Source organism: Octopus bimaculoides, chromosome 4 (genome assembly GCF_046866305.1).
Source record: "Octopus bimaculoides isolate indiv1 chromosome 4, ASM4686630v1, whole genome shotgun sequence".
Taxonomy (NCBI): Eukaryota; Metazoa; Mollusca; class Cephalopoda; order Octopoda; family Octopodidae; genus Octopus; species Octopus bimaculoides.
The window spans coordinates 118,600,461-118,618,957 of record NC_142931.1 but is presented as its reverse complement, the minus strand read 5'-3'; the positions used below and the strand labels follow the sequence as shown (position 1 = coordinate 118,618,957).

General features: G+C 38.4%; 1 protein-coding gene across 8 annotated transcripts in view; it reads left to right on the top strand.

Annotated features, from left to right (window-relative positions):
* Positions 1-18,497, top strand: part of LOC106881662 (uncharacterized) — a 130,011-nt gene that overhangs the window by 77,637 nt on the left and 33,877 nt on the right. For 4 of the 8 annotated variants that reach the window (XR_016241655.1, XR_016241652.1, XR_016241654.1 and 1 more), the window contains one exon: positions 9,954-10,033. The exons of 2 other annotated variants lie outside the window; for them this stretch is intronic. The gene's annotated coding sequence lies outside the window, so the exon portion shown is untranslated. Of the gene's footprint in view, positions 1-1,508; positions 1,690-9,953; positions 10,034-18,497 lie in introns of all 8 variants that reach the window. 2 more of the 8 variants (XR_016241653.1, XR_016241657.1) reach the window with 1 other exon arrangement.

Here is an 18,497-nt window from a genome sequence, read left to right as displayed (position 1 = left end):
CACGAACTCACATCCCCGTGATTACGCGTCACGATGCTTTGACCGATTAAGCTTAACTACCCCACTACAAATTCCTCTGCAAATGTAAGATGTATAGAAATCTCGCTTTATGAGACGCTCTCATATGTTAAATTCAAATTACGACAAACGTAAATAAACAAACGAAGTTTGCTTTTAGAAGCGTTGAGATGTCTTTTTAGAAAGTTAAAGAAGTGATATTAAATTCTCAATCGCAGAATAATGCTAATAATATAGCCTGAATAGGATAAACTACCCCTATTTTGCAGAAAAAAGTGTAGGTGGCTAGCTTTCTAAATAGATTTAAATTTATATTGAATATAAAAATTGCAAATGATACTAATGTGGAACTCATTAGTAAATACATTTATTATGTGTTTTCAGCTTGGTCTTTCCTTTTCCTCAGTCTTCTCTTTAAAGTTGAAAAGTTACTTTTCATTTACTTATATGTGATAGAGCAAGACTGCTGTACATCAGCCAGTACATACAGCCAGTAATCACAAATCAGGATCTACATCCAATCACAAACTTAATCATAACAACTGGAGACTGAGTACTCATATTGGCTTCCAGTTTTTGTTTCCTCAGGTCCATAGAAGAGTTTGAACTGAACAAAGCAGGTTCTTGGAGCACTTGTTTATTTATGGGAAATCCTTCTGTTACAAGCAGCTGAAAGCTTGTACTTTTACTTGTCTAACCCTTGTTATCTATTTACGTTTGAAATGTCATGGGTTTGGAAAAGAGAAGAGAAATCTGACTTTTAGGGACTGATGTTATCTGCAAAAAACTAAATTTTCCCACAGACTCCTCCTCTTTTCTCCATTGCATACAAACTTACTCAAACTCACTAGCCTATACTCTGTTGTTTTTGTTGGTACTCATCACCACCACAACTTTCCCTGCATTGTATATTACACATATTATTTACATAAGATAGTTAAGTGGTTGTCATTAGAGCGTTGGATAAAATTACTTCCTTATTCACTTAAACCCTTCACTCACTATTGTGCATAGATCATTGACAACTTTCCTCTTCTAATCTTGACTCTGGGTGTTTTTTTTTTTCTTGCTTCTCTCTAGTTGGATCCCTGTTTCTCTTTTTTCTTCTGGATTTTGCTGGTGACCTTGCTAGTGCTGATGCCACTTAAAAAGCATCCAGTCCATGCTGTAAAGTGGTTGGTGTAAAAACCATGCCAAAACTCACCTCGCCTGTGCTTGTGCCACATAAAAACACTGTCTTCTCTGCTGGGTGGTTGGTCTTAGGAAGGGCATCCAGCCATAAAAACCCTGCCAAAACAGACACAGAAGTCTGGTGCAGTCTCCTGTCTGGCCAGCTCCTGTCAAACTGCCTAACCCATGCCAGCGTGGAAAGTGAACATTAAATGATGATGATTTCATGTTTCCCTAAGAGAAGGCCCTCTCTCTCCTCCTAGGTCTTGTCAGTTTTGAATTGCTATTGATGCTTCCGTAACTTTGTTTTTTTTTTCTAGGTAGGGGTGTTGGCTCTACGCAAACCCATGATTATCTCTGGGAAGAGGTGTTCTGTATTAGTCCGACCTCTATCCTTCGACCTGTCCAGCATGGGAGGCCCTACTAGGAGCTTACACTCCACTGGCATAGCTCCCAGATCACACTGAGGCATACAACCACCACTCCATGTAGTGTCATCAGGTAGAACCGTTTGCAGTATTCATTCTAACTTCCAAATTCCACCGAAGATAAGTTTGCTTTTCATTTTTTTGGGGTTAATATAATAAAGAACTAGTGAAATTGTTAGATTGCCAGGTGAGTGGCCTTGTAGTATTTTTTTCTGGCATTGTGTTTCCTGAATTTAAACCACACCACTTGTCACAGGGAAAAAGCAAAACAACGCAAGACCAGATAAGGAACTCCGATACTTCTAGAAGTAATTTGCAACTGATGGATAGTGTCATAGACTTAGACTTAGGTTTATAATGAATCCTAGGAGTTTAATCCAGTTTCTGTGGTGTATAAGGGATTGAGATTATAACACTCATCCCTGAACAGAATGCTGGTTCATTGCAAGGTTAACTTCTCAGATATTACTGGAACTCATTTACATTGATTAGGCTGGAGTAACATGAAATAAAGTGTTTTTGCCCCAGAACACAATGCACTGCCCAACCTGGGAATCAAAACCACAATCTTACAATTATGAGTGCAACACCCTTGTGCACTTTCACAGATAGTATCAGCCATGGAAAAACAACGACAAGAGCAAAAACATCAATGAAAACATAATTTCCATTGTTCTGTGAGATGATTGGTTGCCCCTGCTAGGTAATCTCAACTAATTCAGAGTTAAGTATTTTGGTCATGAAATACCATAATGTATTTGTGGCAAGTTATGTGTCAGTAACCCTCCATCTTATATTTTGACTCTCAGTCAACTCTTTGCTCCTATTTGTAGGTTTAATAAGGATAAATTTAATGTTTGGTTATTGAGGGTAAGCAAAATTGTTGGTATTTTTACTGGTAACTCTTTTTGATTGAAACGAGCCATGTAGGCATATCTGCACAGTTAAGCAGTTAGCTTTGTAACCACATAGGTTTTTATTCAATTCCAATGTGTGCTGGATTGGGCAGATAGCTTCAGTTTACCAATATTTTGTCAGCGGAAGTTGATTGATGAAAACTGTGCAGAAGCCCCTCTCACACATGTAGGGACAAAGGATCACTCTATATATATATTCTTTCTGATGTTCACCTTCTTGAACCTTGATGGTATACCCTGACACTTCATGACCATCTCTTTTCTCTCTTTCTAGCTGGGGTAACCATGTATCTTCCTCTACAACAAGACACCTGTTCTTGCCGCTCTGTTATACTTCAGCCTTTGAACACCTGGTACAAACCATCTCCCTCAATGCTACACTCCCTACTCAGTTGGGAAGCTAACCCTGCAACAGACTGGTGTTCTGTTCAGGGGTGAGTTATAGTCTCAGTCCCTCATACACCATAGAAACTAGGTTAAGCTCCGGTTTTATGAGTCCTAAGGCTCATTATTGAATTAAGTCTAAGTCTAAGGTACTATCTATTAGTTGCTAATTACTTCTAGTTGAGGGGGTCTTTCTTGCAAGTTACTTGGTGATCTCACTAGAGCCAGTACCACAAAAGAACGGTACCCAGTATACTGCATAAAGTGGTTAGTTTTGAGAAAGTTTTCCAGCTGTTGAAACCATTCCAAAGTAGACACTGAGCGCAACATAGTCCTCTGGCTCATCAGATCTAGTTGAACCATCCAACCCATGCCAACATGGAAGACAAATGTTAGACAATGTTAAACGGTGATAGTGATGACAATGATGATGATGAGGAGGAGGATGGAGATGAAGATGAGGATATATTTATGTTTGCGTATACCAAGTTGCAGGCACTTTTGTGTCAATCTTGCCCTCAGAAATTCTTTGAAGCAGTGATTGGCCCATTGATAATCTGTAACCAATGATATTATTGCTCATGAATTGCAATATTGGTTTTAAATTTTGGTTCAAGTCCAGCAGGTTCAAGGGAGGGGATAAATTGATTACATTGACCCCAGCACTCAACTGGTACTTATTTTATTGACCCCAAAAGAAAGAAAAGCAAAGTCGACCTCGGTAGCATTTGAACACAGAATGTAAATGCCAGTGATTAAAGAGGAGGTAAAATGGCTGCATGGATAATGTGTATTGAATTACCAATACATAAATTATAAGTTCAAATCCAATGTTGTGTTTCTGGGTGGATTAGCTTATTTCACTTTGTTATAGTTCATTTAAATGTTGAAACTAGGTTTATCAGATTATCTGAGGCTGAGATCTTATCTGTAATAAGACTTGTCTTCCTTTTGACAGTAAGATTTATCTGTCATCCACTTAACAACATAAAATGAGAGTTAGGCACTGATGTAAGGTGACTAAATGTAAGAATCATTAGAACATAAGACAAACTGTTTTGTAGCAATTGTTCTGGCTCATTGCATTTTGAACTGAAATCCTGCAGAGGTCAACTTTTGCTTTTCAGCTTTAAGAGGTCAATAAGATGAGTCATATGCTACAGTCAATTCTCTCTCTCTCTCTCTCTTCTCTCTCTCTCTCTCTCTCTCTCTCTCTCTCTCTCTCTCTCTCTCTGATATAGCTACACAGCTCTGTATGATAGTCATAGGGTAGGATGGGGATGGGGGACGATTTACAGTAACCTGAGCCTCCAATAAATGAAGGAAGGTTGAGCTAAGATCAAGCAATCTCTTGATATAAAAGCCAGCCAAAGAAACCAGAGATAATGGACATGGGTGGACCAAGGTGTTGATATCACATGAAATTTTAAAAAGTGATATGCAAGGAACTTTCAGGACTTTGGCAGCATTTACATATACAGTAATAAAATATGTAATATTAAAAGACATTGCATAATCTTTATAATACCAAAATACTCAAAGATACCACAAAGAAGCCTAACTAATTAAAATAGAGCTCTACTTGCTGTGAAAAGTAAAGAAAGGGCCTTCAATATGACAAAGATGCCTTACTTGTCATCAAGGGAGCATTGTTACCCATCAAAGGAGCATCTCTAGCCAACAAGAGATTTCACTAACTATAAGAGAGCCCTTCTAGACAACAGGGGAGCAGATAAGTAAAAGGAGGGACCTCACTCATCATCAAATAGTCTTACTAATTACAAGAGAGCCTTTCTTAATATCAATGGAACCACTGAAACTAAAGATGAAGCTTCATGAACCAACAAAGGAGTCTCTGCATAATTGCTTGACAACAGAAAAAGCAGCAAAACATCCTTCAAATTCTGCCCAACAAACTTTAAAAAAAGAAAGAGTACATTGGGTAATATAGTCCTCATCATCACGATCACCACCACCACCATCATTATCATCATCATCATCACTTTTCCATGCCTTGATGGGTCAGACAGAATTTGTTGAGGCAGATTTTTTTTATGGCCAGATGCCCTTCGGCACCAGTCCTCACCTGTTTCCAAGCAAGTTACTATTTGTCCATGGCTGGACATGTTTACAAAGAAGATTGAAAATTGAAGGACACTGCTTGCACGATTGTGACACTTGTTTACAATTACCATGTGATATTGAGACAAGGGGACATAAACACAAATACACCCCACCACACACACACACATGTACATATATACCTATGATAAGATACTTTCGGTTTCTCTCATGGAAATCTCACAAGGTTTTGGTTGACCTAAAGTTATCAGAAAACACAGTCATGCAAGCTACCATGCAGTAGGACTGAACCCAATATTAAGTGGTCAGGAAGCAAACTTTTTTAACAATAGAGCCACACTTGTGCCTATATATACAAAAATAAGGGATGGTGAAAGAGGGAATGTTTTTGCTCAAAAGTCTACTTGATGAAAGTTGGCTTTTTATCATCTGGGAGATAACAAAGGTTAGCCACAACAAAATAAATAAAATCCAAACAAGTGATTCTGTTTACTATACTGTATACATATGTGTACATATTGGTTATTCATTTACATGTTTTTGATATTGCAATTCATAAGGCAACAAGCTGGCAGAATCATAACCACGCCATCCTCCTAACACAGGTTGTCTGCAATGTAGCCTGATGAGAGCAGCTTCATGATTCTTCTGTCTGTCTTGTCTTGAGAGCGAGCCAGTACTTATATGCTCAGTTGTTATTGTTGCTGATGTTGTTTTATTTCCATGTTTCATATCAGTCCTGATCAAGCAGATCTATGCTGAAAGGCATTCCATTTAGGGCCATTCTGCCTTTTGGTATTATATCATCACTTAGATTGTCCAGTGTAATTTGAAGGAGAAGATTCAACCGTTTGAATAACCATGCAGAGGGTTAGTCATCAGCATGCTTATACATACACAACCACAAACCCACACACACTCACACACACATACATGTATATATATGTGTGATTTTTTTTTTTTATTGCTCACAAGGGGCCAACACAGAGGGGCCCTTGTGGGCAATATATATATGTATGTGTGCGTGTGTGTGTGTGTGCGTGTGTGTGTGTGTGTGTGTGTGTGTGTGTGTATATAAAATGTACTGTTCCATGATAAAAAATTCACCAAAAAATGTACTCCATCAGGTGAAAGATAAATATTGTTTATTTAAAGGGCACAATGCGTGTCTTTAAATGCTACTAATAGTTTTTTACTTTCTGCATTTTCAATATGCTGCCCTCTGAGTTTTTTTTACTTGTTTCTTCTATTATTCAATTTTTCTAGTTCGTTATGATATGTGGTTTGTGCCTGATGAATATGTTTGAGTATTTCTCAGCATATGAAACTATTAGTTGCACTTAATGACATGTATTGTGCCCTTTAAATAAATAATATATATCATCATCATTATCATCATCTTTTAATGCCTGCTTTCCATATTGCCATGGTTTGGATGGTTTGACTGAGGACAGGCAAGCCAGGCTCCAGTCTGATCTGGCATGGTTTCTACTGCTGGACAGAAGGACAAGGAAGGAGGGATTTAGAGAGAAAGATAGAGAGACAATCAAAGAGAAAAATAGATGGTGTTGGAGATTTTTCCATTTTCAGAAACTCTTATAATGTCGATTTGACTTCTTTTTTCCTCATTTGAACCATTTCTTTTATTATTCACTCTGTAGAGTTTATATTAAGCTTACTGGACCTTATTTTGGAGTTGTATAGTGCTCCCTTTGTTGTTAATCAAAGACTTACAGATCTCCTTTTGATTTTTGAATACTGTGCTTGCTAAGATCTAGCAAGATGTGCTAATGAAATGATAGCCAGGATTATAATTATCTCCTCAATCTATCTATTTATTTATGTCTGTCTGTCTGTCAGATAGTCAGTCAGTCTGTCTGTCTGTCTGTCAGATAGTCTGTCTGTCTGTCTGTCTGTCAGTTAGTCAGTCAGTCTGTCTGTCTGTCTATTCTTAAACAAGAATATTATCGACAGTGACTTTGAAGTTTTAAACAGTTAAGCCATCATTGGACTGCCAGAGTGACGATGGCTTAACTAGCCAGAACTCCAAAGTTACTGTCAATAATATTCTCGTTTAAGAATAATAAATTTGTGGTCCACAAAAGTATAGAATAACCCATCAGATTAATGAAATATTGTCTTTATTAAAACTGAACATAAAAACTAACATTAACATATGTGTGTGTGTAGGGAGAGAGAGAGGGGGAGGGAGAGAGAGAGAGAACATCAGTTTTCCTGGACCTTTGGGTTCAAAGCCTTTCCAGGTTACTGATTTTTCTGAACCAAGGATAGCCATCTCTAAATGAAACAAATATTAACTTAAATAATTAAATGAAATACAGTTTCCTGTAAATTAGCATAAATGATGCAAGTTTATTTATACTGTAATGTGCATGGTACTGTGAAACTGGGCCGGCCATCTGGCAGCCAGAAGAATTTGAAGTTCCTACTCACAAATTAGTGCAGATGCATACATTAGGTGGTACATTACCAGAATTGTTAAAGCATTGGACAAAATACATCTTGATATTTGTTCCAACTCACTGCATTCTGAGTTCAAATCCTGCTAAGGCAAACTTTACCTTCCAAAGTGCCATTCCAGGGCAGTGGATTGGCAGAACTTAGAATATTCAACCAAATGTGCTGTAGTATTTGTTCTGGTTTTGCATTCTGCATTGAAGTCCAGCAAGGGCCTTTTTGGATGGTAGACTAAATTTGTTACCCAGTTTCACATCACTGCCTGCTCCCTGGGTGCCTTTAATGGTGTCCAGACAATCTATAACATTAAACAAAGAATTGCTGAATATTTTTTTGTGGATGTAATACATGTGTATTACATTTTTACAAAAAGCAGGCTGATAGTGACTTTGAAGTCTTGACCAGCTGGTCTTCATGAAACAGTCCAACAAAGCTGAAGCTGTGAAGTTACTGCCACCTGTCTTCTATTACATACACACACATCCTAGGTGCTCCTTACCGCTCGATGCGGTTAGCCACAACTTGGATTATAACCAAGTGCTTAAACAGCACCCACCTAGATACATAATCCCTATCTATTCACTATACACACACACACACACACACACACACACACACACACACACACACACACACACACACACACACACACACACACACACACACACACACACACACACACACACATACATACACACACACAAATATACTGGTGCGATGGGAAAATTGTCGTCATTTTGTATTTTTAACTTTGTGCATGTGCATTGTTTGTTTTTGATTTTGTCAACTACACAGTATAGTAGGGTCAGTTGGGCACCATCTGTGAAAAAAAACAGCACTATGAGGCAATTTGCTCTGCCCTACAAAGCATAGGTCCTGTCATTGTTATTTTCTGAAATAGAAGTTGAATGATAATTAGTCAAATAAAATAATAACAAAAAACAGGGTTATTATTTGCTTGTTTCACCTGCATGATTTTCACTAAGAAAAAAAATACTTGGATTTTTTGCTGCAAACTCCTTATTTTTGTGCAGAAAAGAGGGGGTGGGGGAGATGCTCCTCCCTCATATCCTGGAATCATTGCAATTTTTTTTTTTCCATTGAATGAATTTTGGTGGCCTCCTAATATACTACAAAACCCTTTTTTTGGTTCCAGAAAATGGGGTGGGGTGAGGTGGAAACCTCGGAAATTTCACCCCCACCCCCATTAATTTTTTCACCCACATAATTTTCATTATGAAAAAAACTCGGATTTTTTACATGGAATCAAGTACCCTGATCTCCTGATATGCAGCAATCCCCTTATTTTTGTTCAGAAAAAAAAAAGTGGGGGGAAACCAGACCCATGATGCCAGTGCCGGCAGCACGTAAAAAGTACCATTTGAGCGTGATCACTGCCAGTGCCATCTGACTGGCCCCCATGCCAGTCACACTTGAAAAGCACCCACTACACTCAAGGAGTGGTTGGCATTAGGAAGGGCATCCAGCTGTAGAAACCTTGCCAGAACAGACTGCAGTCTCATTGCAGCCTCCTGGCTTTCTAGTCCTCAGTCAAACTGTCCAACCCATGCCAGCATGGAAAGCAGTCATTAAACAATGATGATGATGATGATGATGATATATATAATTATGATAGATTGTTACCCATTCAATGTTTAGGTAAACTTCGTCACCCACTCACTCTCTCTTTCTCTCTCTCTCTCTCTCTTACTCACACTCTCTCTCTCTTACTCACTCTCTCTCTCCCCTAACAAAAATGAAATGCATTTCGGCGCCAAAAATTGCAAATTGAAAAATCTACTTTTGGGATTATTATATATATTATATCCAGTGATTTTAAAAGGTATGGAAAAGATATTTTTGTTTTAATATACTTTTACTTGTTTCATACACATACACAAACTAACGTGCTTTTTTTAAAAGTAATCATTTATCATTCGTTACCTCTCCACTGACTTCGGTACCACTCTAACTTCTATAACCTCTGCATTTCCACTTCTTCATTTCAAACTTCTGTGAATTTTCCATCTAATGTAAAACACACTCTCTTGAAAATGTATTCTTGCAAAATGTTATCTAAAGTTATGGGTAAAGAAAAAAATAGCAAAAAATAATTGAAAATGGGGTGGGGGTGAAATTGCCAACGGTTCCACCCCACCCCATCCCGTTTTCCGGACCCAAAAAAGGGTTTTGTAGCATATTAGGAGGTCAGGGTACTTGCAAAACTCCAAGTTTTATTTTTTTTTCTTAGTGAAAATCGTGCGGGTAAAAGGATCAAAATTTACTAAAAAAGGTGTCCTCAAATACCATCTGCACCCTGTATATATATATATATATATATATATATATATATATATATATATATATATATATATATATATATATATAAATATATATTTAAGTATGTATGTATACACACATATTTATATCATTAATTAATTATATTTTTCCTTCACTCATTTTTTTTTATTTTTAGGTTTCTGTTCACATTATTCACAGCTGCTAACATAGTTTTTGGTATACACCTACAAGAACGCTGAATTCAGGAGTGTTTTGGTAATTATGTCTTCATAGTCTTTCTCGTTATACTTTCTGAAGTTTCACTCAACACAATTTATGGGGAGTTGAGACACATGAGTGGTGAGGAGGCACAGTAGAATGGATGCTTTACCACCTTTAGTTTCATCTCTCTATTATGAATTACTTTACAATAATGTTAAGGTCATCATCATCATCACCATCATTGTTTTAACATCCACTTTTCCATGTTCCCCTCGCCCTCAACATCGCTTGACAACTGATGCTGGTGTGTTTACATCCCCGTAACTTAGCGGTTCGGCAAAAGAGTCTGATGGAATAAGTACTATGTTTACAAAGAATAAGTCCTGGGGTCGATTTGCTCGACTAAAGGCGGTGCTCCAGCATGGCTGCAGTCAAACAACTGAAACAAGTAAAAGAGTAAAAGAGAGTACCCTGGATGATGTCTGGTAGTCGCAAGTGGTGAATGTGCTTTGCAGGCACACTGCAAGGGATATCCCCATAACATGGTTTGGATACTACACTTTAATGTTCATTATTTATAGTATTTACATTTGACAGATATTTGTCCTCATCTTGTTTGTTGTTAACACAATGTGTCGGCTGATATAACCTCCAGCCTTCATCAGGTGTCTTAAGGAAATTTGGAACCTGATGAAGGCTGGAGGGTATATCAGCCGACACATTGTGTTAACAACAAACAAGATGAGGACAAATATCTGTCAAATGTTAATAATGTACATAATTCCTCATCTCTTAAATATAGAACTGTAACACACTTTAAAGTTTCCTACCTAAACTTTAATTTTAAATACAGCTGAAATAAACAGGGTGTGGTGAATAAACTGTCATCTCAGTTATGAAAATAACACTGACATCTCATTTTAACAGATATATTTACCAAAATTACATAGAAATATCTTGAAATACTAAACAGTAAATTTATTCGATAAAATCGCTATTGGTTTGAACCATGGCCTCCAGACAATTTCAAAATCTCCTGCAACTCTTATGGATGGTCTCCTTGTTTAAGTTGGTGTATGCTGCCATAATCCTTGCTTTCAGTTTATCTTTGGTATTACAAGCTTTCTTGGTCTCTCACTCATCTGCACCCCACACATAATAATCAAGGGGGTTGCAGTCTGGGGAGTTAGTGGCCATATGTTAGGAGTGAAATTGTCAGACAGCCATGACTGGGTTCTGCTTGTGTGGTATGGTGCATGGTCCTGTTGCCAGACATAAGGTCTTCCAGCAGCTAACCTCTTGACCCAGGACAGCACCACCTCCTCCAGGTACTTGATGTAGGCCTCCGTGTTGAGTTTGAGGCCGTGTGGGAAGATGAATGGAAACAAAACGTCGCCATCATTAGTGATCACTCCAAACACCATGGTGTTGACTGGATGTTTGATTTTTATCACTCTTGGTACATGTTTTGGGGATATGGCAAGCCAACGGTTGTCCTGTGTGTTCACCATCTGATCTTGGCAGAAATTTTTCTTGTCTGAGAAAAACCAAAGCATGTTCAGTCGGAGGAGATGCTTGAGTTTATTCAAAAGCTTTGTAGCACAGTCTTTCCTCTTGTCCTTGATGACTTGGGATAAAAATTTATTCTTTCTTATCTTGTATGAGGAATGCCAAACGTCTTCATGCACTACCTGCCTGATAAGAAACTCAGGCACTCCCATGTCCCTGGCAATGGACCTGATTGACTTGGAAGGATTGTTGTCAATCATGGCCTGGTTCTCGCTAACAAATTCAGGAGTTCTTTTCTTATCAGAATGATGAGAGTGAGTTTTCTGAACTGCCGTACCTTCGTAATCATCATTAGACTCATCCAACTCTTTCCAAATCCTTGGCACTGTCCTCAGATTGACATCCAAACACTCTGAAATGTTTGTATTGGAGCTTCTGGCACAAACGTCAAGCAGTACAGCATGTCGTTTCCAAATTTCTGGCAAAGAGACTTGCATTATGGTGCTGTTTCTATCACAGACAGTGCCCAAAAACCATGCCAAAACAGACATGTAGCCTGGGCAGCTCTTCAACTGGCCAGCTCCTGTCAAACTGTCCAATCCATGCCAGTATGGAACTGGACGTTAAATCATGAGGATGATGATAGATATATATTTATACACACACACACACATATATATACATACATGCATACGTATATTTATGCATTTCAGTCAATCTGTTTAATTTTTTTTATATATTTGTTGTTTCATTTTGAAATGCAGATTAATAATGAAATAAAATATCAAATAATAATGGAACAAGGCCCCAGAGCAGCGCCAGTTTCCTTACTTAACTTTTTTTTTGTTTCTTATGAGGTTTATTCAATTGACTATATCTCAACTCTTAATAATGTTGGTCTTATGCCAAGTCAGCTGGTGGAATTGACTTCCCATGGTTAGTGAAATCAAACATAGAATTTATTAGTTACTCATAAGAAGGAGGCAGAAGGCTGGTGTCCATGATATTTGCATGTTCCCCCCAGATTAAGAAGAGTGATGTCCCATCAGAGAATTTACTAATCGATGTCAGTAGGATAAATATAATTTGGAAATTAGCTAGGGTTTAGTACATATAATTTCAACATTGTGAACTCTGCTAAAGGGACCAACTAACCAGATGATGGTGTTGAATTAGGTACAACCAACAGTAATACAAAAGAAAGGATTGAGGTGTGTTATCATAGTGCCACCTTCATCTTTTAACAGCCATCTTCCATACTGGTATGGGTTTGATCGTCTGACATGATCTGACCATCATGATCTGACGCAGTCTTTGAACCTGGCAGGTCCGAAGACTCCGTCATGCTCTATTGTCTATTTTTGACATAGTTTCTACAACTGGATACTCTCTCCATCACCAACCATTTTACAGAGTGTCTTGGGTGCATTTTCAGTGTAACCAGCATTAGTGAGGTTGCCATGCCACTTGCAAGATTAAGGTCCTCTTTGACTGAATGGAGCTACAGTAGAGACAGAGGCAGATTATATATTAGGAGGTGAGAGGTTAAAGTATGAAAGAAGGGAGTCAGAACAGATTTTTTGCTGTTGGGTAGCTACATGAATACTTACAGTATAGAAGAGAGGGTGGCAATAAGTGGGACAGAGCTGGTGAGAAAATGTCTATCTAGAAAAGAAAAGGAATTAAGAGCAAAACCACGTTTGTTGCAATGAGGCTAAAATTCTTCTTCAGAAAAAAAAAAAAATGGTTGAGGGTTGGGGTACATACATGTGGTAGTTGTATTATCAGTGTTGGAAAAGACTAGTTTAAAGACATTTTGGCATTGTCTTTTGTTCTCAGTAGGTTGAATTCATTTGTTCAAAAGTCGAAGCTTTTTCACAGGGGGGAAGAAATCTATCTTGTTTTTACACTGGTGAAAAATTATGTCCACTGGCAAAGAAAGATATGCGGGAAGCACCCCCCCCCACACACACACACAGAGGAATGCATGCATACATATAGTAACATCAAAAAACATGGGGCAATTTGATGTGAAGCTGCCACATCACATCACGCTTTGATAACCTGTTTGTTGCACAAATGGAATCTCTTAATTTTTTTTTCTCTTTCTCTGTATCCCCTAACTCTCAGTAACTTCTCTCTGTCTTTCTCACTTCCTTTCTCCCTCTGTTTATCTGTTTGGCTCTCTCTCTCTTTCTTTCTTTCTTTCTTTCTTTCTCTCTCTCTCTCTCTCTCACTATGTCCATGTTTGTCTCTCTCCCTCTCTCCTTATCTATATCTTTCTCTCTCTCACTCTATCTCTGGCTGTCTCTCCTTCCTTCTCTCACTGTGACTTTGTCTCTTCCTCCCTCCCTATCTGTTTGTCTTTCTCTCACCCCTTCTCTCCTTGTCTGTATCTTTCTCTCCCTCTCTCTCTCTATCTCTCTCTGGGTGTCTCCCACTCTCTCTCTCTCTCTCTCTGGGTGTCTCCCACTCTCTCTCTCTCTCTCTGGGTGTCTCCCACTCTCTCTCTCTCTCTCTGGTTGTCTCCCACTCTCTCTCTCTCTGGTTGTCCCCCACTCTCTCTCTCTGAGTGTCTCCCACTCTCTCTCTCTGAGTGTCTCCCACTCTCTCTCTCTGGGTGTCTCATTCTCTCTCTCTCCCTCTGTCTCTGAGTGTCTCTCCCACTCTTTCTCCTCTCTCCCACTCTCTCTCACACTCTCCTTTCTCTCTTTCTCTCACACTCTCTTTTACTCTTTCTCATGTGCTCTCTTTTTCACTCCCTCTCTCTCTCTCTCTCACACACACATTCTCTCTTTCACACACACTCTCTTTTACTCTCTCTCTCAAACCCTCTCTCTCATTCTCTCTGTCTCTCTCTCTCACACACACACACACATACTCCTTCTTTCTCCCTCTCTTTCTTTCTTTCCTACACATTTTCTGGCACACTACCAATGTGAGAAATCATTAACAACTACAAGGTACTTATTGCCATCATCGGTTAATTGTGTGTATGTGTGTGCGTGCGTGCGTGAGTGTGTGTGTTATATTTGTAACTGGATAGCATCAGTTAACTCAATGCCACCAATAGTGTCCAGGGTTGTTTTTCAACTCTATCCATTTCTTTCTGTCCTTTTCCACTCAGTGAATGAATGTAATCAATGAACTCTCTCTCTCTCTCTCTCTCTCTCTCTCTCTCTCTGTTTGTACTTGGAGGAAATTTTAGTTCACGAAATGACAGCTGGCTTTGCATTGTTGTTTTTGCTATTGTTGTCGTTGTTATATAAACTCACTGGTCTTTGCATACAAGAGTTATTTACAAAAATTCCAATATATATATATATATATATATATATATATATATATATATATATATATCATCATCATCATCATCATCATCATTTAACGTCCGCCTTCCATGCTAGCATGGGTTGGACGATTTGACTGAGGACTGGTGGACCAGGTGGCTACACTAGGCTCCAATCTGATCTGGCAGAGTTTCTACAGCTGGATGCCCTTCCTGATGCCAACCACTCCAAGAGTGTAGTGGGTGCTGTTACGTGCCACATAGATATACATTTTATTTTTTTCTGTTATTGGAGTGTGGCCAAGCTGGGGCACGCACTACCTTGGAGGGTTTAGTCAAACAAATCAACCCTGGTACTTATTTTCTACTTTTAAGTTTGGTACATATTCTCTCAGACTCTTTTGCAAAGTTCTTTAGATGTAAACAAACCAACACCATTTGACAAGAAGTGGGAGGATGAACACTTAGCAGTATTTTGTATGTCTTTACATTCTGAGTTCAAATTCCGCCATGGTCAACTTTGCCTTTCATCCTTTCAGGGTCGATAAATTAAGGACCAGTTGCATACTGGGGTCGATCTAATCGACTGGCCCTCTCCACAAAAATTTCGGGCCTAGAGTAGAAAAAAGGTAGAGTGCCTAGAATAGAAAAGAATATATATAGACACACATTTATATATATATATATATATATATATATATATATATATATATATATATATATATATATGTTTGTATGTCTGTGTTTGTCCCCCCACCATCACTTGACAACTGATGTTGGTGTGTTTATGTCCTCGTAACTTAGTGGTTTGGCAGTAAAAACAATAAAATAAGTACTAGGCTTACAATGAATAAGTCATGAGGTTGATCTGTTCAACTAAAGCCGGTGCTCCAGCATGGCCGCAGTCAAATGACTGAAACAAATAAAAGAATATATATATATATATATATATATATCTCTGTGTGTGTGTGTGTGTATATTTATGTATGTGCGCCTTTGTGTTTGTGTTTGTCTCCCCCCGCCTCATCACTTGACAACTGATGTTGGTGCATTTATGTCCCTGTAACCTAGCAGTTGGGCAAATGAAACTGATAGAATAAGTACTAGGCTTACAAAGAATAAATCTTGGGGTCGGTTTCTTTGACTGAAACCCTTTAAGGCGGTGCTCCAGCATGGCTGCAGTCAGATGCATGAAACATGTAAAAGAATAAAAGAATGAAAATGAAAAAAAAAACAATAGCAAAATAGCTACAAAAAGTAAAGAAAATGAAAAAAAAAAACAATACGAAAGGTAAAAATTGGCAAGCGTTAAGGACGTAAAATCAAAGACAAATTGCTTATACTGCATCTGATTGTTTCAATTTACTTTGACCACTTGTGGTTGTTGCTGCTATTGTTGTCGTTAGTTTGTCATTGCTATTTTTATCTTTTTGTTGATGGTTTTTGTCCTTATTTTTTAGCTTTTGTTTGTATTTTTTTTTTTGTGTGTGTGTGTGTATGCGTTTGAAAAATATTCAGTGATATTTGTTTTGTTTGTTCTGTTTTTGGTTTTGTCTTATTTCTATTCCAAACTGATTCAACTTTGACTTGGAGATTTTATTCTTTTTTTTTTTCCATGAAATTCCAGGCTTTACCCTATATTTGTAATCTCATACCGTAAAGAGGAATTTTAGTGCAATCCGTGGCCACTGCTACTACTACTACTGCTGCCTTTGCTTCCACTACTACCACCACCACCACCACCACCACCACAACATGTCACTGTTTCTGTAGCTGCTGCTACTACTACTACTAATGATAATGCTTTCAGGTTTTGACACTAGGCTAACAATTTCAGGGGTGGGATAGGTTGATTAGATTGATCCCCAGCATTCAACTGGTACTTATTTTTAATTTGCTTCTGAAAGGAGGAAAAGCAAGATCAACCTCAGAGAAATTTGAACTCAGTATGTAAAGATGGGTGTGGAGGCGCGTGGCTTAGTGGTTAGGGTGTCAGCACCATGATTGTAAGATTGTGGTTTCGATTCCTAGACCGGGCGACGCGTTGTGTTCTTGAGCAAAATACTTCATTCCACGTTGCTCCAGTCCCCTCAGCTGGCAAAAATGAGTAACGCTGCAATGGACTAGCGTCCAGTTCAGCTGGGGAACACATACGCCATTGAAACTGGGAAACCAAGCCCATGAGCCTGGCTAGGCTTTAGAAGGACGCATTTATTTGTGGAGGCACGTGGCCTAGTGGTTAGGGTGTCAGCACCATGATCGTAGGATTGTGGTTTCGATTCCTAGACCAGGCGACGCGTTGTGTTCTTGAGCAAAACACTTCATTTCACATTGCTCCAGTCCACTCAGCTGGCAAAAATGAGTAGCACTGCGATGAACTGGTGTCCCATCCAGCTGGGGAAAACGTATACCATTGAAACGAGGAAACTGGGCCCATGAGCCTGGCTAGGCTTTAAAAGGGTGCATTTAGTATTTATTTTATGCAAAGATGGATGAATTACCACTAAGCATTTTGCCTGGTGTGCTAATGATCCTGCTTGCTCATGCCTTATTACTACTACTAATAATAATAACAATTATGATGACCAGCAATGTTAGTAGGAAAGGTCAAGTCGATTACACCAGCACCAGTACTCAACTGGTACTTTATTTTATTGACTCTGAAAGTATGAAAGGCAAAGTCAATTCCAGTAGAATTTGAACTCAATAGTTGCTTCAAATTTTGGCCCAACATCAGCAGTTTTTTGGAAGGTTGTGGTAAATGAATTACATTAATACCACTGCTCATCTGGCACCTCGTTTTATCCCTCTCCAAAGTGAAGTGAACCTTAATCCATCTGAAAAGTAAAGTGAACGGTTATCCATCTGAAAAGTGAAGTAAACCTTGATGGAATTTGAACTCAGAATGTAAAGAGTCCGAAGAAATGCTGTTAAACCTTTTGTGTAATGACACACTAACAATCCTGCCAGTTCATTGCTTTAATGATGATAATAATAATAATAATAAGAAGAAGAATATTCAGACAAATACATAACAAAAACACCAGGACTTACAAATATATATAACATACAGAAAATTGCACTACTGGGCACTGCACACATCCTACACAAAACACTTTCAATACAGTAACCATAAGAGCATCACAGCAAACCACAGCACATAACTAAGGCACACAGAGCTGCGCTCGGTAGTGAAGTGAAAGCACGTTATAAAAATAAAAATAATAATAATAATTACTTACCTACCTACTCCTGAAGAATAATGAAACCAAGTTTCCCCCAAAATTATCGGCCCATAACATGTCTATCTACCATGTATAAAATTTTAACATCCATCCTCGTGGAGAAAACATACAAATTTATGGAACAGAACGATATTTTTCCCCACTGAACAAAAATGGTGCTGATGAGGCTCATATGGATACAAAGACCAATTCTTAATCAATCGAACGATCCTTGAGAGTTTTCATAACTTTCATACGTAAAGACAGACAAAATACCGCTAAGCATTTTGCCTGGCGTGCTAACGTTTCTGCCAGCTCCGCCCCTTGATAATAATAACAATAATGATAATGGCTCAGTGATTAGAACATTGGGCTCACAATCGTGAGGTAATGAATTTGGATACCGGATCGGGCTGTGTGTTGTGTTCTTGAGCAAGGCACTTTATTACACATTGCTCCAATTCACTCAGCTGTAGAAATGAGTTGTGACATCATT